This window comes from Panthera onca, chromosome C1, assembly GCF_046562875.1.
Source record: "Panthera onca isolate mPanOnc1 chromosome C1, mPanOnc1 haplotype 2, whole genome shotgun sequence".
Taxonomy (NCBI): Eukaryota; Metazoa; Chordata; class Mammalia; order Carnivora; family Felidae; genus Panthera; species Panthera onca.
The window spans coordinates 206,056,976-206,081,212 of record NC_138346.1 but is presented as its reverse complement, the minus strand read 5'-3'; the positions used below and the strand labels follow the sequence as shown (position 1 = coordinate 206,081,212).

Below are 24,237 nucleotides of genomic sequence, written 5' to 3'. Positions count from 1 at the left end.
CTCTCTCAAAGATAAATACACATTAAAAAGAATTTTTTTTTTTTTGTTTAGAATATAGAAAACAGTGAACATTTCCTAAACATGATCATTCTTTTATGTCCCCAGAGGAGTGGAAATACCATGCAGGAAATACATAGGGGGTGGGGGGTGCGTGGGGCAAGGTATAAGCAAGCAATAGGGAATAGAGACTATGGAGAACTAGAGAGAAAACCCACCCTTCAAAGGGTAACAGCCACACAGACATTCAGCTGTAGCCAAAGTGCAGCCATTCAGGAATTCCAGATAAGTAGTGTTCTATCTTCCACGTTTTCAAGAGAAACCAAAGATAAGGAGTTTTACATGAAATTTTCCTGATTTCCGAAACATTATACAAACCAAATAAAGCACACCTACACATTAAGTACAGAGGCAAACAGTGTGTGACTCTGGCTCTAGGGGTACCCTCATGATCATCACCAAATATAAACTTTCTATTTTAAGGAAGCACTCACACAGAGAGACTTGTGACTGGATTCTAGACAGGCATTGACTGCATACAGATATATTGTTAAATGTCATACACACATATATAAGACACTGTGTTTTTTATTTACTGCATATATATAAATGCCTAATATATAACATAAGCAATAAAACACACTGCTTAAAAACCACATAGTAATTAAATCTTTATTAAAAGGGTTAGAAAGGAAAACTCCAAGAATCCTATCAAGTCATGTTAATGTTTTCAACAACAATTCATCTAAAGAAAAAGAGCACACAGTTTATTTCTGAGAAGCGATCCTAACTTTTTTATACTAAGATAAAGTTTATTCACTGAAGTCCTCTAAAATCATTCCAACAGCTGTAACGCCCACATGGAAACGACCAAGTTCAATCAGGGGTAGACTGGAAAGATTCCAAAGCTTTCCTTAATTGGCTACTTTCAATAACATGATCCTCTAGCAGCTGAATGGGTAAGTTTTCCCCCTTACTTTTTCATATCATCCTAGTATTTCCTTCAAATCATTTATTTCCCACTATCTCCAAGTATTTATTTATTATGGATACTGGGAAATAAAAGCTGGCCTACTCAACTTAAAAGGAGCACTAGAGTAGATACTGGAAACCTTATTTAGTATTATAACACTTTTCAACTTCTCTCTGGCATTATCACCACCAATGCCCACCCACCATTAAGAAAGAAAGAGAGCTGGGGTGCCTGGGAGGCTCAAGTCAGTTAAGCGTCCGACTTGGGCTCAGGTCATGATCTCAGGGTTCATGTGTTTGAGCCCCAGGCAGAGCTCTGTACTGACAGCTCAGAGCCTGGAGTCTGCTTCAGATTTTGTGTCTCCCTCTCTCTCTGCTCCTCCCCAACTTGCAATCTGTCTCTCTCTCACAAATGAATAAACATTTTAAAAATTAAAAAAAGAAAGAAAAGAAAAGAGAAAAAGAAAAGAGAGTGTAGGGACACCTGGGTGGATCAGATGGTTGAGACTCCAACTATTGGTTTCGGCTTGGGTCATGATCTTGCAGTTTTGTGGGTTCAGGCCCTACATCGAGCTCTGGGCTGGTATGTCCCTCCCCCACTCGCACTCTGTCTCTCTCAAAATAAATATAAATAAACTTTAAAAAAGGAAGGCAGGAAGGCAGGCGGGCAAGAAAGAAAAAGTAAATGACCATCTTCTCAGCTACACCCAGAGGTTGAACCATACGAAATTTCAGATATTCAAGTATTTCTGACATTTTAAAAGAAGCCAATTTTATAAGATTCAAGTTATACTTAAATATTGAAGCAGACATATGTTGTCATAGGCAGTTCTACCATAGACTTAAAACAGTAGGTGGGTGGAGGCATTACTGTGAGACAGAAAGGATTAGAGGGAGAACAGTGCAGAAAAAAGTAAGTTTCAGATGCCTATTAGACATCCCATTATAAGGGATTCATACTCAGTTGAGTATATGAATCTAAGCTCGAGAGAGGAGTCAGGGCTAAGGAGGATAAATTTAGAGGTAGGTTCATCATCAAAGTTCCAGACAGTCTCTAAGCTAACTATAAAACTAGCAAATGAAAAGATGAAAAAATTTGAAATTTATAACCTGGGGAGACAAAAACCAAAGCAAAAATTTATTTCTGGACCAATTTGGTAGTGTTAATTAGTACATACACAAGAAGTGGTCACTTTCCCCATGGAATCAACATGGTTTATTTATCTGCTTATAATTTTAAAAGAAAAACCAAGCTTCTCATAGAATAAATCAGTAATAAACCAAAATTAAAAAAAATCAGAACCTCAAAGGCAAAAAAGGTGACTGACACAATTTCAGCTGTCCTAGGATCAGTAAGGATCTAGTATCGCAGGAAAGAGAAAACAGCAACAGATTTTTTTTTAGGTTGGCTCAGTATTTTTTAATTGAGGTATAATAGACATAAAACAATTTTTTTCAAAAATATTGGGTCTGCTGGTGTTAGAACAGAATATAAAGGACAGGAGACATACCACACAGTAATTGTAATACAAACCAATTTGATACGATTCCTAATTTTACCTCCTTTGTAATACAGTCAACACTAAGCTTCAAAGTTGTATTAGCCACTGTATGAAGCTACAAAGAAAGATAAAATAACCCTTATTCTAAAGTAGCTCAAACAGAAAGAAGTCACGGGTAAACGAATCATGTGATAAATGCTATTTGATGTATATGTAAAGTATTACTGAAAACCAGAAGTAACCAGGGCTGAAACTGTGGAAAGGTTTGGTGACATCTGAGTGGCACCCTGTGAACTAAAAAGCTTCAGTTCAGACCAAGAATTAAAGACAGTATATTGAAAAGAAAATTAATGGGTACAGAGGTAAGAAGGTAAAACATGTCCCACAAACAGGCAAGGGTTCTCTTTGGGAAGGGTTTATGGAGGAGAGAGAGGTTAAGTAGAAAGAAAAGGGGTTGGGTACAACCGCAGCCTGATTTTAGAGCCAGACTGTGAAAATCTTTCTAAGGTTTTCCTTAGAAAGCCTTTCCTTTCTAAGATATTTTGTTTTGTTTTTAATAAATTTTTAATGTTTATTTTTGAGAGACAGAGAGAGACAGAGAGAGAGAGAGCGAGAGAGAGCGAGCAGGGGAGGAGCAGAGAGAGAGGGAGACACAGAATCCAAAGCGGGCTCCAGGCTCTGAGCTGAAGCTAGAACTCACGAACTGTGAGATCATGACCTAAACTGAACCTGGATGCTCAACCGACTGAGTCACCCAGGTGCCCCCAAAAGTATTCTTTTTTTAAAGTGCACAACAAAACTACAAAACACATGTCAAAATGAGTGCAAGACGCTTTCATAGCAAGAATATAGGCCATTTTTTTTCCCCTCTTAGATTCTTCTGAGTTTCACTTATTTCTAGCAGATACACAATTTGATAGTGAACAACTGTGTTTTTTAAAACTTGATAGTTAGGTTACCACATTGACCTATAAAATCCTACTTAAGCCAATGAGGAAGACAAGGTTCACGTTATCCTCTCTACCCGTTGCCACTCAGAGCAGTCAATCATCACTGTGATTCTCATGGCCTGTTTGTCTCCTTGGAGTACATATGGAAAAGGACAGAATGCAACAAGCACTTATGACAGTGCTTGAAAACAAGTGGCCGCTCAGACCACTGAGTATAAATTCTACATTATATTATTAATTCCACCAAATTTCACACTACCTAAATTTGGCTCTTTGACAGTAAACCTGATTTAGAGTATCAACTCATAAAGGCCAGGAACAACTCAGGTGGCCAGGGCTGCCTTACAGTACAAAGGAATCAGGTTAAGATAACAAATAGATTTTAATTTCTTTCATTGCTAATCACAGCCTGGACAACTGCCATAAGATTTCAAAGTTCTGCTTTTGGAAGGGAAGATTGTAGCAGAGTAGAGAACTGCTGAATCGCTATAATGTACACCTGAAACTAATATAAGACTGTAAGTTAACTGTACTGGAATTAAAAGGAAAAAAAAAAAAAAAAAAAGATTCCAAGGTCCTTTTTCAACTCACCAGTAAAACCTTAATCAATTAGAAATAGCTGTCTTGGGAAAAATTACAAAGTGGTAAAGAATATCTGTTCTACTAAAAGATAATCCAACCATTTAGTAAAACTATCTTCACATATAAAAACTAATTAACTCTTGGGGCACCTGGGTGGCTCAGTCAGTTGGGCATCCGACTTCGGCTCAGGTCATGATCTCACTGCTCATGAGTTCAAGCCCCACGTCAGGCTCTATGACAACAGCTCGGAGCCTGGAGCCTGCTTTAGATTCTGTGTCCTATTCTCTCTCTCTCTGCCCCTCCCCCACTTGTACTCTCTCAAACAAATAAATGTAAAAAAAAATTTTTCTTTTTTTTAAAAAGGAGGGGGCGTGCCACCCAGGTGGCTCAGTCAGTTAAGTATCTGCTTCGGTTTTGACTCAGGTCATGAATTCACAGTTGGGTTCTGAATTTGAGCCCCACACTGGACTCTGGGCTAGAAGCACGGAGCCTGCCTGGAATTCTGCCTCTCTCACTTCTCTGCCTCTCTCCCGCTCCCTAGCTCTCTCCCTCAAAAATAAATAAACATTAAAATACAGAAAATTTTAAAAAAAGATAAAAGATAAAAGATAAAAAGGGAACTGAATTAAGTGGAAATTAAACATGTCCATGTCTATCCAACCTTACAGTAAAAAATGACCTTGCTATTCATGCCACCAATTTCACAGGGGTAAGTAAATCTATGTTTGAAATAACATTTTCTTTTTCCTTGAAATAATTACAACTCCATTTACCACACAAGTCCAATTTCATATGACTCATTTTATTTTAAACTGGTCCCTATCAGTTCTTTTATTTTTAATAGTACATAGGATGCTTTGTGAATGGCCCTGAAGGCAATATCCAAGAGTTTAATGAAACACATTTTTGGAGTTCTCTAACATTAAAGGTCTTGATTGTTGTTTCTTCTATTTTCTTATCTGAGAAATTCAAAAGCAATTTATAGGTGACATTTAACAACAAAACAACTTTTTTGTATCTTTAAGGTGAATCCTTCTTTTGAAAGAGAAAAGTCAAGTAAATAAATATTAAATGATATTTTAATTAGGTATGTGATTTAATATTTAATGCAAAATTGCTCATTAACAAGGAATCCTAATTTTCATCAATGTAATTACTCAGCAAATGCCAAGAAAAGCAGAAAAACAGACCTAGAATGTTTAAAAACCAGGGTATAAATAATACCCACAATCTTATGAGTGAGGGTCCTTGCATTCTCATAAAACTTCAATAAACAGATGTATAGTTTCTAAGTTCCCTGCTCTGAAAGTAGATCCATCGCTTTCATCATGTGATCAAGAGTCCTGGGGTATCTGGGTGGCTCAGTCAGTTAAGCATCCAACTTTGGCTCAGGATGTGATCTCAAGGTTCGTGAGTTCAAGCCCCGCGTCGGGTTCTGTGGTGACAGCTCAGAGCCTGGAGCCTTCTTTGGATTCTGTGTCTCCCTCTGTCTCTGCCCCTCCCCTGCTCACGCTCTGTCTCTCTCTCTCTCTCTCTCTCTCTCTCAAAAATAAATAAACCTTAAAAAAAAAAAAAAAAAAAGGAAAAAAAAAGTCCTGATCCTAAAAAAAAGTTGAGTATTGAATTTATTGCTTTTAACCTCATCAGTGAGAGGTTAACAAAAAGAAGGCAGCTTCCCACACACTAAATGTAGTACTTCACATGAACTGTGAAGTCCTATAGACCTGTATTCAAATTATACATCTTTAAGTCCACTTCCTTATTTATAAATGAAAAGTTGTCCTCAGGATGATTAAACAGTGCAGTGCATGTACAGCACTTAGCAGTGCCTGGGACACAGTAACGCTCAACAAATGTTAACGATCCATCTGAATTGAAATCCTGCCTTTATATATACTAGCCAGAGAAACTTGGGCAAGACTCTTCAACTCTGTGACTGCTTCCCCAACTAATAAAAGGGACATGATTATACTTACCTCATACCTTTGTTATAAGGATTAAATGAGAAGATACAAGTAAAGTGCACAGAATAGTGTCTGGTGCATAGTAAGTGCTTAGTAAGTGTCACATCATCAGTAAGTGATAATGAAGAAAATGTTCTATAACTATTCTATCAGTTTTCTCATGGTCAACTCCTCTGATCAGGTTTGGTGAATTTTTATATGTATTTCATGACTTATTACATCATGGAGCAGTACTATCATCATCCACTTTAAAGGACTTAACTGGAATATGTTCACTTATCCCCACTTCCACTAAGACCCAGTCCAAACCTTCTGCCCATTCATCTAGCCATCTTCTTCCTCTGATGAACAGTTACAGTCATGCTCCACTCTTCCAAGTACTTCTTCCTAATGAGAAGCCATGATAACTCTACCAATAAACGTTACTTGCTATTTACTTACATATACTTGTTCAAATTTATATGGTCATTAATGGGTCCTTCTCATTTTCCAATATGTACATAAAGTAACATTTTAACATCATGCTGGTAAAATGAGAACCCTTAAAGACAAGAATCACAGTATCCACCATCATTTTCCGTGTTATCTTTTTTTTTTTTTTTAAAGTAGGCTCCATGCCCAGCATGGAGCCCAGTGTGGGGCCTGAACTCACAACAGTGAGATCAACACCTGAGCTGAGATCAAGAGTTGGACGCTCAACTGAGGGAGCCACCCAGGTGCCCCTGTCTACCCCTATTATCTGACACAAAACCTTGAACACAGTTTTCATTCAATAAACATTTACTACTTTAAATCTGTCTCAATTATCCTGTATAACTCTGCCACATTACCAATATTTAAGCCCCAATGCCAAGCTCCCAGAGGCCAGAGGCTTTTTCAGTTGTATTTATAATGCTACAGTAGGGGCACGTGGATGGCTCAGTCAGTTATGCATCTGATTTCGGCTTAGGTTGTGATCTCACGGTTTGTGAGTTTGAGCCCCATGTTGGGCTCTGTGCTGACAGCTCAGAGCCTGGAGCCTGCTGCAGATTCTGTGTCTCCCTCTCTCTCTGCCCCTCCCCCCCTCGCACTCTGTCTCTGTCTCTCTCTCAAGACTAAACAAACTTTTAAAAAAATTCTACAGAAAAGAAACTTCAAACATGTTTTAAATATTACAACAAATAAACAAACCTATATTTAGAAAAGAAAGGAAATACAGAAAAAAGACTCAATCCAATTGACAGGTACATTTTTTTTTTTTTTAATTTTTTTTTTTCAACGTTTTTTATTTATTTTTGGGACAGAGAGAGACAGAGCATGAACGGAGGAGGGGCAGAGAGAGAGGGAGACACAGAATCGGAAACAGGCTCCAGGCTCCGAGCCATCAGCCCAGAGCCTGACGCGGGGCTCGAACTCACGGACCGCGAGATCGTGACCTGGCTGAAGTCGGACGCTTAACCGACTGCGCCACCCAGGCGCCCCGACAGGTACATTTTTTTAATGACTGCTTATTTTTGAGAGAGAGAGAGAGAGAGAGAGAGAGAGCGAGCAGGGGAAGGGCAGGGAGAGGGAGACACACAATCTGAAGTAGGCTCCAGGGTCTGAGCTGTCAGCACAGAGCCCGACATGGGACTCAAACCCACGGACCATAAGAGATCATGACCTGACCCGAAGCTGGCCACATAACCGACTAAGCCACCCAAGCACCCCAACAGGCATAATTTTTAACAACAATAACAAAATATAGCAGTAAGAGCATTAGCCTTTCCTAAGTACAGTATCTGATACTGACTATGGGATTTACTTAAAGAAAGGAGGGTGATGTTAGTGACAGGTAAGAATGAGGTTTTTGGTGTTTTTTTAATGTTTATTTATTTTTGAGAGAGAGAGACAGAGCACAAACAGGGGAGGGGCAGAGAGAAAGGAAGACACAAAAACTGAAGTGGGCTCCAGACTCTGAGCTGTCAGCACAGACCCCGATGCGGGGCTCGAACTCACGAACTGAGACATCGTGACCTGAGCTGAAGTCGGACGCTCAACCGACTGAGCCACCCAGGCACCCCAGAATGAGGTTTTTATAAAAGTAAAACTTTCTGAAGATGTTAGTAAAAGGTGAGCCCAAGAAAAATAAGGAAATGATGAAATATATTCAGTCTTGGATAGCTTATACATTTTTATAATATTCAGTCCAAGGTGATCTCTCAAAATAACATAAGGTTCAGTGCTGGTTGGCTCAGTCACTGGAGCATCTGTCTCTTGATTTTGAGTTCAAGCCCCACGCTGGGTGTAGAGTACTTAAAAAAAAATAATGATACAAGGCTTACACTCAGCTGACTCTATGATCCAGCAATCCCACTTCTGAGTATACATCCAAAAGAAATGAAAATAAGATCTCAGAAAGATAACTGCACTCCATGTTTACTGCAGCACTATTCACAATAGGCAAGATCACAGAAACAACTTCAAAACCCGTCAAGAGATGAATGGATAAAGATGTGACGTACATAAACACACACACACACACACACACACACACACACACACACACACACATTATTACTCAGCCATAAGAAAAAAGAAGTAAATGTGCCAATTGCAACAATATGAATGGGCTGTGAAGGCATTATGCTAGGTGAGGTAAGTCAAACAAAGAGAAACACTGTATGATAGTACTTCTATGTAGAACATGAAACAGTCAAAACTCATAGAAATAAAGTAAAGAATGGTAGTTACCAGTGGCTGGGGGTTGAGGAATTGGGGAAATGTTGATCAAAGGGTACAAATTTGCAGTTAAAAGATGAATACATTCTGGGGATCTAATGCACAGCACTGTGGATTATACTTAGCAATATTATATTATACACTGGAAAATTGTTAAAAACTAGATTTAAATGTTTTCACCACAAAAAAGAAATGGTAATTATGTGACATGATGGAGTTGTTAGCTAAGGTAATTGTGGTAATCATATTGCAATACGTAAGTATATCAAATCAAAAGGTTGTATGCCTTAAATTTGTAATGTTACAAGTCAATTACGTTTCAATAAAAAAATAAATCACTTGGAAATAAAAGTGACACAAACCTTAGCTCATCTGACTACCTTTCTATAGTACCAATTTTGGTAACCTTTTTTCCTAATAATTTATAAAAATGGAATAATAATCTCTAATTACAATAACTTCTGGACAACATTGTTAAAATTATATTATTTTGAACAAAAATTCTGCATGGAATTGCTAAAAATAAAACAATATGCCTAACAATATGGCAGTGACTAACTAAAAAGAAGAAATATAAAACAAGTTAACACTATTTAACACGTGGGTAATGACACTACGTCTTTTATCCCCTAATTTTGCTAGGTTTCTATAAGGTACCTTTATTAGTTTATTAAAGGAAAGAGCTTACTTTCCTATTGTAATTTAGACATTCCAAAAACCATCTTGTGCAGTAAATCCTGAAGTCTTAAAAGCCGCATTATTAAAATGGAAAACACAAACATTTCATCTACCCTAACATTAAGCTTGTCGAGGTATCATTTCAAAGGCATCGTAAGAGCAGTCAGTAGTTGGCTGGTTCTTGTACCAGTGGTAAAAGTAGAGTGGTGATGGGGGCAGCAGTTGCTGCAAAGAATCTGAATGATGATTACATACCAAGCTTTACCAGTTTTAAATGGATTGGTCTTACTCAACTTCCATAATGACCTTTTGAGATGAATGTAATAATTATCTTCATTTTACTAATGAGGAAGGAAACTAAGGTGCAAACAACTTAACTTGCTCAATGAGACACAGCTGCTCATGTGAAAGCACCAGGAACTGAATTCATCTGGTATCATTCCGGAGCCATTTAGCCACTTTTAAACACTATCCATTCTGCTGCCCATGTAAACCGTGAATTCCAACTCATCGACTAACACAAGAAGTATCAAAGTATTTTTATAATTTAAATCTTAACATGTCATATCCATACCTGAATGGCTCCAGCATGCCAAATAAAATACAAATGCCTGTTCAGAACCTTACAAAATTGGCATGATCTAGACTCTGTCACCCTCTAAAGCTGGTTTCCAATGATAACCACAATCTATTTAAATTTCAATTAACAAAAATTAAATAAAATTGAAAATTCAGCTCCTCAGTCACACTAGACATGTTTCAAGTGCCGAACGGGCATATTTTTTCTTAAGTCTGCTCATTTATTTTTGAGATAGAGAATGAGCAAGCACACGCAAGTGTGCACACAAGCAGGGAAGGGACAGAGGGAGGGAGAGACTCCCAAACAGGCTCCTCACTGTCAGCACAGAGCCCGACAAGAGGCTCGATCTCACAAACCCCGAGATCGTGACCTGATCCAACATGTCTAACAACATGGCTTCAACGACTGAGTCACCCAGCTACCCCTGAACAGACATGCTATTAACGGACGGCACCAGTTCTGAGCCTGCCATCTTGTGCTGTCTCCAGAGCACTGAGCTTCCCGCTACCAGGAGAGCTCTACTCTTCTACAAACCTTACTGTGCAAATCTGTTGGGGAGATTGACACACTTCCTCCCTATCCATTAAGGACTGAATTCTCCTCATGGTTCAGATATCTTAAAATGCCACCTTCTCAGGCTCATACCTAATTATAAATTACTCTTTCATTTTATATCATGTATATCTCCAGATCTCCTTCAAAGCACTTACTATAATTTTTATTAATTTTTACTTTCATACCAATGGTTTTCTCCTATTCAACAAATACCAGCTGGATTGTTAACAATTTTAATAACGTTGCTAACATTTAGGGAGAATCAAAATCTGAGTTGCTCAGCAGTGGCATTATTAACATTTTGGGCTGGGAAGTTTTTGTTGTGAGGCTATCTTTGCACTTCGGGATGTTTAACTGCATCCTTGGTCTCTAGCCTTCAAAAGTCACAAGCATTCATTCCCTTCTCCCTCCCCACCCCCATCAAATTGTGACAACCAAAACTGTCTCCAGATATTGCCAAATGTCCTCTGGAGGGAAAAGCATCTCCAGTTGAGAACCCCTGACCTAAATATTTCCAAGCGATTACAGAATTCTGAGTTGAACATTAAATCAAAGGCCAAAATTTAAAAAATAACTAAACACCAACAAATTGGATAACCTAGGTAAAATGGACAAATTCCTAGAAACACAAAATCTACCAGGATGAAATCATGAAGAAACAGAAAATCTGAATAGATGAATAATTAGTAAGGAAACTGAATCAGTACTCAAAACAATTACAAAACCAAAAGCCCTAGACTTTATGGCTTTATTGGAAAATGCTACCACACATGGAAAGAAGAACTAATACCAATTCTTCTAAAACTTTTCCTTTTTTTTTTTCAATATATGAAATTTATTGTCAAATTGGATTCCATACAACACCCAGTGCTCATCCCAAAAGATGCCCTCTTCAATACCCATCACCCATACTCCCCTCCCTCCCACCCCCCATCAGCCCTCAGTTTGTTCTCAGTTTTTAAGAGTCTCTTATGCTTTGGCTCTCTCCCACTCTAACCTCTTTCTTCTAAAACTTTTCCAAAAAAGTGAAGAGGAGGAAATACTTCCTAACTCATTCTATGAGGTTAGCATGATATTGATACCAAAAGCCAGATAAAGACACTATAAGAAAACTACAGACCAATATCTCCTACAGGTATCAATGCAAAAATACTCAAAAACAAACAAACAAACAAACAAACAACACCCTAGCGCCGTCAGGGTGTCTCAGTTGGTTATGAATCCGACTCTTGATTTCAGCTCAAGTCATGATCTCGTGGTCCTGAGATGAGCCTCTTGTTGGGCTCTGCACTGGGCATTGGGCCTGGTTATGATTCCCTCTTCAGGGAGCCTGGATGACTCAGTTGGCTAAGCGTGAACTTCAGCTCAGGTCATGATCTCACAGTACGTGGTTCAAGCTCCAAATCAGGCGCTGTGCTGACAATGCGGAATCCACTTGGGATTCTCTCTCTCCCCCACCCTCCAACGTACGCACGCACACGCTCTCTCTCTCTCTCTCTCAAAATAAACAAAAAAATCAATCTGTGTAATACATCACATCAACATGAAGCAAAAAACCCACCTGATCATTTCAACTAATGCAGAAAAAGCATTTGACAAACTTTACTGTTTCATGATAAATAAGACTCAACAAACTAAAAAAGGAAGGAAACTACCTTAGCATAATAGAAGCTATATATAAAAAACCCACACCAAATATTGTACTCAATGGCAAAAGACTGAAGCTTTTCCTCTAAAATCAGAAACAAAGCAAGGATGCTTGCGTTCACCACTTCTTTTCAACACAGTAATGGAAATCCTAGCCAGAGCAACTGGCAAGAGAAAGAAATAAAAGACAAACTGAAAAAGAAGCAAAATTATCTGTTTGAGATGATACGATCTTATATGTAAGACAACCCTAGGGATACCACCAAAAAACTCGCAGAACAATAAACGAATTCATTGAAGCAGCAAGATATGAAGTCAACACACACAAAATCAGGTGAATTTCTATACATGAACAGTGAACTATCAGAAAAGGAAATGAAGAAAATGATTCCATCTACATTAGCATCAGAAAAAATAAAATACATAGGAATTAACCAAAGAAGTCAAAGAATTCTACAGTAAAAACTATAAAACATGACTAAAAGAAATTAAAGACCTAAATGAATGAAAACACATCTCCTATTCATAGAGTACAAGACCCAATATTGTAAGATGTCCCTACTGCTGAAGTGATCTACAGATCCAATGTAATTCCTACCAAAATCCCAATGTTTTTTTCCAGAAATAGAAAAATCCATCTTAAAATTTATATGGAATTTCAAGAAAGCCCAAACAGACAAATCAATCTTGAAAAAGAACAGAAGGACTCAGTTTCTTTTTTAATTTTTTTTTAATATTTATTTTTGGGAGACAGACACAGTGCAAGAAGCGGAGGGGCTGAGAGAGAGAGAGAATCTGAAGCAGGCTCCAGGTTCTGAGCTGTCAGCACAGAGCCCAATGCGGGGCTCGAACCCATGAAGCGCAGGATCATGACCTGGGCCAAAATTAGATGCTTAACCAACTGAGCCGCCCAGACACCCCAACGGACTCAAACTTTCTGATTTCAAAACTTACTACAAAGCTATAGAAATCAAAACATGTGGTTTTGGCATAAAGACAGACATGTAGATCAATAGAAAAGAATAGAGAGCCCAAAAATAAATACTCGCACATATGCTCACATGATTTTCACAAAGAGTGCCAAGACCGTTTAATGGGAAAAAGACAGTCTTTTCAACAAAGGGTGCTGGGAAAACTGGAAAACTACATGCCTTGAAAAAGAAGGAAATTCTGATACACACTACGATACGGATGAACACTGAAGACAGTAGGCTAAGTGAAATAAAGCAGTCACAAAAAGGGGCGCCTGGGTGGCTGAGTCGGTTGAGCATTCAACCTCGGCTCAGGTCATGATCTCGCGGTCTGTGGGTTCGAGCCCTGCGTCGGGCTCCATGCTGACAGCTCAGAGCCTGGAGCCTGCTTCGGATTCTGTGTCTCCCTCTCTCTGACCCTCCCCCGTTCATGCTCTGTCTCTCTCTGTCTCAAAAATAAATAAACGTTAAAAAAAATAAAAATAAAAAACGGTCACAAAAAGATAACTACTACATAACTCCATTTATAGAAGGTATTTCTAGTAGTCCAAGTCATAGAGATAGAAAGTAGAGTGGTGCTTTCCAGAGACTCAGGGGAGGGGAATATGAGAAGTTGTTATAGAGTAGTGGCAGTTGTTGTAATAGGCAGTTTCAGTTTTAGAAGATGAAAAGACTTCTGAGGATGCATGGTGACAGTGGCTACGTAACAATGTGAAAGTATTTAGCAACACTTAACTCTATGCTTTAAAATGATTAAGATGAGGGGAGCCTGGGTGGCTCAGTGGGTTAGGTGTCTGAATGTTGGTTTCAGCGCAGGTCATGATCTCAAGGTTTGTGGGATCGAGCCCCACATTGGGCTCCTGGCTGACAGCACATGGAGCCTTCTTGAAATTCTCCCTCTCCTCTCTCTCTGCCCCTCCTCATGCATGTGTCTGCGCTTTCTCTCTCTCAAAATAAATGAATAAACTTTAAAAAATTAACATAAAATAAAATGACTAAGATGGAGAAGCGCCTGGGAGGTTCAGCAGGTGAAGTGTCTGATTCTCGCATCTGTCTCTTGGTTTCGGTTCAGGTCATGGTCTCACGGTTTGTGGGTTCAAGCCCCACATCAGGCTGCATGCTCACAGTGTGGGCGGAGCCTGCTTGGGATTCTCTCTCTCTCTCTCTCTCTGCCCCTCCCCTGCTCGCTCTCGCTCTCTCTCTCTCTCTCAAAATAAATAAACATTTAAAAACAAAAACAAAAAAAAGAGCACAGCTCTTGAACTTGGGGGGGGGGGGGTACAGATTACTTAAACAAGTGAGTAAACAAACAGTTTAAAATATAAAACAGGGGTGCCTGGGTGGCTCAGTCAGTGGAGCATCCAACTTCGGCTCAGGTCATGATATCACAGCTTGTGTGTTCGAGCCCAAAGTCCGGCTCTGTGCTGACAGCTCGGAGCCTGGAGCCTGCTTCAGATTCTGTGTCTCCCCCCATGTCTCTCTGCCTCTCCCTGGCTCATGCTCTGTCTCTCTCTGTCTCTCTCTCTCTCGCAAAAATAAACATTTAAAAAATTAAGAATAAATAAATAAAATATAAATTTATTAGGATGGTAAATTTTAAGTTATGTATATTTTACCACAATTTTATTTAAAAATAAGGTACTATCTAAATGTGATTTCCATCTTTTATTTAAATTTCAAACACAAGAATCTGGATTTCTAACTATGGTCACCTATCAGCAATGCTACTGGAGAAAAGTGACAAGAATACTTGTAAAACTACCATGTTCTTACAACCACATCCTTTTTGTCACAACAATCAGGAAAATTTTATTCCTTCTCTATACTCCATAATGTAAAAATATTAAATAGGAAAAAAGAATAAAAGGCTTTTAAAAAGAAACTTATAAAACATTTCCGATTATTACATTCCTACAACTGAAAATGGGTACACAATTAAACGTTTGCTAATTTTATAAATGAAATATGACATCATGATTTCACCAACGCTAAACATTCTTACAGTCACTTAACCTGTTAATTTTCTCTTTTGTGAATTGCGAAACTGCACTTTTGACCTATCAAGTTAGAATGAAAATGAGAACACCTGAAACTCAAGACACAATGAAATGGAAACACTCCTATACTCTACAGCAACATAACCTGCCTTAACTATGTAACATGTCAAAAACATTAAGTATCTTTACACTGCGTTTATGTAAGGCTACTTTTGAAAATCTTAAATACGAAGTAATGCTATTTAAACAGAGACAAAAATATACATACATATATGTATATGTATAAATCACAAAATTATTTAAAACAGAAAATAAAGTGTTTAAGCCCAACACTGGTTTTTAAACGTACAGATTTTGCAAATTAGGGTTCACCTCACTGACATGCTACAAACTAATGTTTATAATGTTTGCATTATGTGTTAACATGTTGTATTTAAACAACAACAACAACAACAACAACCAGGGTCCCTCGGTGGCTCAGTCAGTCGAGCGTTGGACTTCAGGTCAGGTCATGATCTCACAGTTCATGCGTTTGAGCCCCACATCAGGCTTGCTGCTGTCAGCACAGAGCCTGCTTTGGCTCCCCTGTCCGTGCTCTCTCTCTCTGACCCTCCCCCTGCTCGCACTCTCTAAAAATATACATTACAAAAAAAAAAAAAAACAAAAAAAACAAATTGTATAATCATATGATTTATATTATGTTCAATAAAAACGAAACTCCAGGGGCCCTGGGGTGACTCAGTCAGTTAAGCGTCTGAGTCTTGGTTTCAGATCAGGTCAGGATCCCATGTTTTGGAGATGGAGCCCACATGGGGCTCCTGGGCTGGGTAGGGAGCCTGCCTGGGATTCTCTCTCTACTTCTTTCTATGCCCCTCCCCAACACGTGCTCTTTCTGTCTCTCACATATATAAATTTTTTTTTTAATGTATCCTTAGGGCGAAAAAGAATACATTGAACATGTGACTATCACAGCCCTGAATTTTTAACCTTTAGTTTACTTTTTCTAAAAAAATAATAAGTATAAAGATTACTTTTTCTCCCAAGAACAAGCTACTGATAAACACAGTATGGAAATATATTGAAACAATCTGAGTGACAAAAGGAAAATCAAAAAACAAAAGCCAACCAGTACCTACTACATTATTCCTTTTCCTATTATACTTTTTAATAAGTGTCTTGAGAATGAGTTCATCATTATACAAAGCGGACCAATGGCGGGGTGAGGGGGGGAGGGATGGAAAAGAAAGATTAGGAAGAGGGGAGGGAAGTTAAGAATGACGCATATATTAATTTTATCGATTGTGGCAAAGGTTTTCATGGGGGTATGTTAAACCTAACCACATTATACACTTTAAAGAGTATACTTTAAATATATTTAAATCACAGGCACTATATATACTGTATATCAAATATATCTCAAGAAAGCTGTTTACAAAAATAAAGTCTACATAAATAAATCATCAGCTCAAGTGGTGTATTTACCATGGGGGAAAAAATGCATTGTTATTCTGTGCTGGATTACAGGACAATTAAGTAGATTTACATCTCACTAGAGTGTTGATCAACCCACGCTAAATTTTGTCTCTGTGCAGCTATCTCCATTGACATGTTGGCCAACTCAGTATTTATTAGTGACTTGAAAACAAACATAAACGTATGATCTTCTAATTAGATGACACAGAACTATAGGATGACAGAAACAAGACTTTAAAAGTATAAGCTGGCTGAAAAGGATTATGAAATGTTATCGCATTAAGGAATAATTCATTCAGATTTAATTATTTATAGGAATTCTGGAAAAGCAGTTAATAAGACAACTCTTATAATCTACCAGAATGACTGCTGCTTTTTGTAGTCATTATTCCAGAAAATTCCAGTTTATTTCTGCAATTATATTAAAAATACTGGCTTACTAGTCATAAAATCTAATTTCTCTAAAGAAAATATGAAGCCAAAAACACACACAAGATGGTAAAATTTCAGTTTGCTTTTCGTAAGTATGCTAATTGAGAGAGTTATTCATGAATATATTTCAAGTTACTGGCTCATTCCTTCAGTTTTGCCATTTCTTCTCTACCATGTAATATATACCTCTCTTACTAGAGTTTAAAAAATACTGGCTCTATTCTTTTTTTGTTCACATAATCAATCACTCTAATATAATAACGGTTAATAAGGTATAATAACAAAAGTATCCTTCCCATCCCAGAGAAACATTCCAGGGAGAAACTTATATAAATCAGGCTTAAGTAAATAAATAAATGATAATCAAGCTAAAACATGTAACTGAGTCCTCCTTTGGATACTTCTTTGATTACCAGCAGAAAACCTACTAAAATGGCTGGCATAAGTGCATAAAGCCTGCATATCAGACACAAAAATGTAAAATCTTTGATTGTGTAATTGTTTAAGACTGGCCAGGATTCATTTTTTTGTCTTTCAAGGAATTCAACCAACTCAATTAAAGTGACATATGGGCACCATGTGGTAAGGCAGGAGGAGGTGAAATGAGGGTTAGCCTGTATTTTATGACACAGAAACGATGCTAATGGACCCAGACACTAGAGAAACAGTAACCAATACGTAATCTTGGGGTTGAGAAAAGGGGGAATTAAGAATGTCAGAGCAGCTGGTCAGCCACTCTCCTACTCATTCAGTTAATGTGCACAACACTGTAAAAGCAAGGCAGAAATTTAAATTGCTATGAATGGAAACGGATTACAAAAGTGAAGACTGCCATATTTTAAGGTAACTTTTTATTGCCTAAAATAAAATCCCTCATCCTTCCAGAACAGGCAGTATATGTAATTGATGTACCCACTTTTTTAACTGATCGAAGGACTACATATATAACAGTAGCTTCAAACAGTAAAAGTCAACTTTGATCTAAGTAAAAAAATAAATTCAAAACCTTTGTTCCAAAACACGACATGTAAAATCTGTAGCAGGCACTGTGCTGTCACTCACAAGATAATCTTCTCTCCAAAGTACTAAGTTTACAAAGTCACATGTCTTCACTTATGAGGAGTTTCAAAAACATGTCTATACTTTAGCTCAGTAATTTCATTTCTAGAACGTTATTCCACAAAAATAACCCAAAATTCAGGAAAGACTTTAAATTCAGTAAGTTATTCCTAATAGGAAATTTAGAAACAACCTAACGTTTAACTTCTCACCAAAATAATGTTTAATTCTATTCATTCTTCTCAACAATAACCCTATTCCTGCCCCGGTGTTCATTTGTATACGGTACCACATTCATTCAGTTACTCAAAGCCAAATCCCTAACGTCCCCCCCCTTCAGTCTTCTTCCTCCCACATCTCACATCCAAGCTACCACGATATCCTACTGCATCTATATACCAAATCCCACCACTAATCTTCTTCCGCTACCATCTTAGAGCAAGCCACCATCATCTATCTTCTGCCTGTTTTACTTGAACAATCACTTAACTCATCTTGTTTCCACTTCACCAACACAGCCACCTGCCCTAGTCACAGTCTGCTATCTACACAATAGCTACAGTCACCCTTTAAAAGGAAATTCAGATCTTCTGCTCTTAAGTTTCTAATGGCTTTGAATTACATTTAGATTATAATAACCCAAATTCTTACCATGCTAAACAATGCCCCATCTAATCGGATACTCCACACGCTTCTCTGAATTCTGTTGCCACCCTCTCTACTCCACACTAGTTTCCCTACAATTCTAAGATCACACGAAGCACCTTGCTATCTCTGGGCCTTTGATTTTTATTCTTTTTATCATTTATTTTTGTTTATTTTAGAGAGAGTGAGCAGGAGAGGGAGCAGAGGGAGAAAGAAGGGAGGAGAGAGAGACAGAATCTTAAGCAGACTCTCTGCAGACTCGGGACTCAATCCAATGACCCTGGGATCATGACCTGAGCAGAAACAAGAGACACTCAACCAACTGAACCACCCAGGCACCCCTCCCTGGACCTTTGCACTGCAGTTCTTTCTACCAGAAATGTACTTTCCCTAGAAATCTGCAAGACTCACTCCCTCACTTCTTACCTCTCTATTTATATGCCTTATTTAGATAGAGCTTCCCCTGAGAGCCCAAGGAAAATCGGAGTCCAATCATTCTCTATCCCTTTATCATGCCTCATTTTCATCAAGGCTCTTATTACTACCCAAAACTATATTGTGCATATAGTTGTTTACTTTCCTTCTATCCCATGGAAAGGTACAGACTCTATGAGTACGGAGGGTTTGGTTTACTCACTACTACATTCCCAACACCTACACAGTACCTGACACACATTAAAAGCTTGAGATATATTTGTCAAATGTTGACTGAATACTACATTCTTGTTAAAAAAAACAAAACAAAACAAGAGAAAGCCATTTATTATTTAAGACATGTTTCAAATAGCAAAGGAAATGCTAACATTATAATATAAACTGACAAAATATAATAAAGTATCTTATACAGAGCCTACAACACAGAAAAAAAAGACAAAGGAAACTATATAAAAAAAAATGGTTATAGTAGATGCCTCTAGAAATCACTTAACATTACTAAAAATTTTCATTTTCTTCTTTTACCTATCTTAACTGTGAAAAATAACTGAATGGCAAAGCTGCCTTTATGCTCAGGACTAACAAAACAAACAAAACCCTCTGGTCTATAGAAAGTTTATGCTAGAAAAAAACTTGGAAGGTTATTTTTCTTTCTTTCATTTATTTATTTTGAGGGACAGAGAGAAAGCAAGAAAACAAGTACAAGCAGGGGAGTGGAGAGAGAGAAAGAGAAAGAGAGGAGAGGATTCTGACTCGGGGCTCAAGCTCATGAACCACAAGATCTTGACCTGAGCAGAAACCAAGACTGATGCTTAACCCAATGAGCCACTCAGGTGTCCCTCTAAAGGTTATTTTTCCATGTAAATTGAAGTTTCTCAATTACTAAGAAGATCAAGCAATTTGTTATACGAACTGAGTCCATTTTAAGAGTCAAGGGGTTCAAAAAGTAATTTACAAGTGTTAACTGATCTACACTAGGAATAAACTGAGATTTATTTCAGGGAAACCATCCTACCCATTCATGCACAATAGAGTTCTAACTATTTAGGACAATCTTCAAACCTCCCAAACCCATCTATCGCATCTCTACTTCTGCTACAAAGCCTAGCACATATGCCACACTAAGCTGACTACTGGCCATTCCATTAAGAATGCCTCTGAATTTTAACTTCCTAGAAGGTTTTTTGCTCCCCTACTCTGCCTAGAGAAATCCTATACCTTCCAGCTTAGTGCCACTTCCTCAGTGAAGTGACTTCTTCCTTTCCCATATATAGTATCTTTTTCTCTCTTATCAAAGGTTCTTGGGGCGCCTGGGTGGCTCAGTGGGTTCAGCATCCGACTTCGGTTCAGGTCATGATCTCATGGTTTGTGGGTTTGAGTCCCCCATCAGGCTCTGTGCAGACAGTTCAGGGCCTGGAGCCTGATTGGGTTCTGTGTCTCCCCCTCTCTCTGCCCCTGGCCTGCTCACACTCTTTCTCTCAAAAATAAACATACATTAAAAAAATTAAAAGAAAAAAAAGGTTCTTAACCTTGGGCCGATGAATGGCCTAATAATCTTTGTGAAATTTTGAAATTATATGTAGATACTGGGTATATGCTGTTTTTTGAGAAGAAAGCACTGTGACTACACTCAAGATTGTAAAAGTAATTCATAACCCAAAAGGATAAGAATCATTGCTTTATCATGCCACTTTAGATTACAATTATTTATTTACTCCTCTTTCTCACTACTCTGTGAGGTTTTTCTAAGTTTATTATCTTGAGAGTGAGAGTGAGAGAGAGAGAGAGAGAGAGAGAGAGCACGCGTGCACACACCCAACTGGGAAAACGGAAGAGAGAGGGAGAGAGAGTCCCAGGCAGACTCCTCACTGTCAGTGCAGCGACTGATGCAGGGCTCGAACTCACAAACCATGAGATCATAACCTGAGCTGACATGAGACACTTAACCGACGGAGCCGCCCAGGTGCCCCACTCTGTGAATTTCTTTTAAAGCACCTTATCGATATGGTAAGGAATAAATGGTATGATGAACTGAAATGTTTAAAAGCTAGGTCTGATTGCTCAGTTTTCCCTAAATTCTCTTAGGCTCACTTTAAGACACCTGAAATCCGCTTCTAATTTTATTACCTTCATCCTCTAACTTTTAAATTTCCCTCCATTTATGAATTTGAATCGATCATTTAACATAAAAAGTTTAACTTCCTAGGGGCGCCTGGGTGGCTCAGTCCATTAAACATCGACTTCAACTCAGGTCCTGGTCTCAAGGTTTGCGAGTTCGAACCCTGCTTCGGGCTGTCTGCTGTCTGTGCAGAGTCCGCTTTGAATCTTCTGTCTCGCTCTCTCTGCTCCACCCCAACTCTCTCAAAATTAAATGTAAAAAATTAAATTTCCTGGATTAAAACCAACGTTCTCAGGGGCGCCTGGGTGGCTCAGTCGGTTAAGCGTCCGACTTCGGCTCACGTCATGATCTCGCGGTCCATGAGTTCGAGCCCCGCGTCGGGCTCTGTGCTGGCAGCTCAGAGCCTGGAGCCTGTTTCAGATTCTGTGTCTCCCTCTCTCTCTGACCCTCCCCCGGTCATGCTCTGTCTCTCTCTGTCTCAAAAATAAATAAACGTTAAAAAAAAAATTAAAAAAAAAAAAAAAAACAACCAATGTTCTCATTTCTAAACTTTTTGAATTTTGTTATGTAATCAAAGGGAAAAAGAAAAACTTTTGAAATTAAAAAAAGTAAAATAAAAAAATTTTTTTTTAAATATCCAAAAAGAGGGGCGCCTGGGTGGCTCAGTAGGTTGAGCGACCAACTTCGGTTCAGGTCATGATCTCGCAGTTTGTGGGTTCAAGCCCCGCATCAGGCTCTGTGCTGACAGCTTGCTCAGAGCCTGGAGCCTGCTCCGGATTCCGTGTCCCTTTCTCTCTGCCCCTGCCCCTCTCACACTCTGTCTCTGTCTCTCTCAAAAATAAATAAACATTAAAAAACAAAACAAACCAACACTTTAAATATCCAAAAAGAAAATTAAAACTCAATATCCTAAAAGAATCACAAGACAAGGACAGAGGTAGATTTATGGAAAGATGAAAAAATAGAAAAAAAGGTGACAGGTGTATGAGCCAATCTATCTTAAGACAATGCTTGTTTCATATTCACTTATTAAATTAAGATGATGGGGGGAAAGACCTAGTCACCCTTCTTATATTATATACACCTATTTCAGTTCAGGATTTTCATTTAATTTTTGCCAAAAACCTTTCACATGTCATTCAAACCAACACTGTTGTGACATCAAACGCTTATGTGCAAGAAGTTACCCAATACGACCAGCAACCATGAGGTACTCACCGTGCTATACACTGCCGGGACAGCGGGAGTGAAGAGTCGATCCTCGAGAGGCTGCTGTGCAGGTCCTCTAGGAATTCTAGAAGAGTGAGTTAAGGATAAGAGAACTCAAAAATGCCTTGCTGTAGCATTAGCAAAAAATTACCATCCTAAGATTCTGTCCACGACCCAAGTTTTGTCACGTAATTACTAAGGCTACTCATTTACTTCTCCACAAAAACGGAAAACAAATATTTCAAATTTCTTCATGTAATCAGATCAATCTCTCCAAGTGATTCCCATGATAAACGTTCCATGGCAACTCAAAACAAACAAGCCTCCACACTTTAGGTCCATGATGAGAATCTACCACCTTTACTTTCTAGAGAAAAAGACTAAGGAAGTATGAGCAGGACAGCCAGAAAGATACATGTAAATTACTGAAAAAGACAGTCTCTTCTGCTAACTGCACAGGAATGACTAATATAATTGTTTCCTGGTTTTTCTATTTTAGTTGCTTCTTTCCCTTCTCCATATTTCCCAACCAACTCATTAAAAAAAAAAAAAACAAAAAAAAAAAACAAAAAAAAACAAACCCACAATGGCTCTCCAGCATAACAATTAAAATATTCCAGCATGTGGCCAGGATATTGTTAAAAGACAAAAGACTATCATTTTACTCAGCTTCAAAAGTAAATGATGTGAGCTCCTTCCACCTGGTGATGAGAGATGATATTTCACCTCTCTAAGAATGTCAACAACAACAACAAAAAAGAACAGCAACCAAAAGATTAACAGCAATTCTCTCCACACAGTGGGATTACATAAGTGTATTGAATGTTTCCATAATAAAATTTTTGAATCATTTAAATGTACTATTTAAGAGGACTAAAAATATAATAAACCCAAAATGAAACAGAATGCCTCCCTAAACCTAACAAGTACTTCAAATTTCTCCTATCATTTTCCTTTCTAATTCAATGAAACATTTTAGAAGACAAAATGCCAGCTACGATTAATAATTTTATATGAATGACCACAAGTTACAGAAATCTGAATCATTAAAAGTTCAATTCTTTATATGTAAGTAGCAACAGTTTGTTGAGGTGGGAGAGGGAAAATAAAGCAAAAACCATCCATGGTTTAGCCACTCAAAATCAGTAACACTGTACCAGTCTCTAGACAATTCTTTAAACTAACCACCTCAGACCACACAGTTCATCCCCTACACATAAGAAACTGATTTAAACTACTGCAAGAAATAACAAAACTAAAACATTTCATACAGGAGCTGCTTCTTTAAAACTTTATATATGTTTGCAATGTAGAAAGCATAAGGCTAATAATAAGGTCCGGGACAATAGTCCTTCATTATGAGCTTGTCGATTCTTTCAGAAAGAAGATTACCCTTGGCTGGAATAAAACTTTCTTTGAATTATAGTTCTGCACCGCGGTCACATGAATGGTGGAAAATATGAGGCCATTCCTTCTTCTGCAAAGCCAACGACTTTTGCTTCTTCTAGCTAAGGCTAATTCTCACCACATGAGAATAATCTCAAATGAGAGTTATTAGTACTATGCCCCCAAAAGCTGAGACATGCCATTTAAACCTTACAAAGGAAGGTTAGGGGTTCCTGATTTCTATTAGTTATTTTATTGCCTAACAATACAATTATGAGATTTGTAAAGAGGCAATCATATACTTGGCCAAGAGTCCCACTAACAAACATTCTTCTGGGCCACAAATAATGTTTATTTTGTTTATTTCACTCTCTGTAAACCACC

General features: G+C 38.2%; 1 protein-coding gene across 5 annotated transcripts in view; it reads right to left on the bottom strand.

Moving 5' to 3' along the window:
• Window positions 1-24,237, bottom strand: part of EIF4G3 (eukaryotic translation initiation factor 4 gamma 3) — a 314,094-nt gene that overhangs the window by 211,442 nt on the left and 78,415 nt on the right. For all 5 annotated transcript variants that reach the window (XM_078452254.2, XM_078452266.2, XM_060626696.3 and 2 more), the window contains one exon: window positions 22,477-22,552. The gene's annotated coding sequence lies outside the window, so the exon portion shown is untranslated. Of the gene's footprint in view, window positions 1-22,476; window positions 22,553-24,237 lie in introns of those variants that run through there.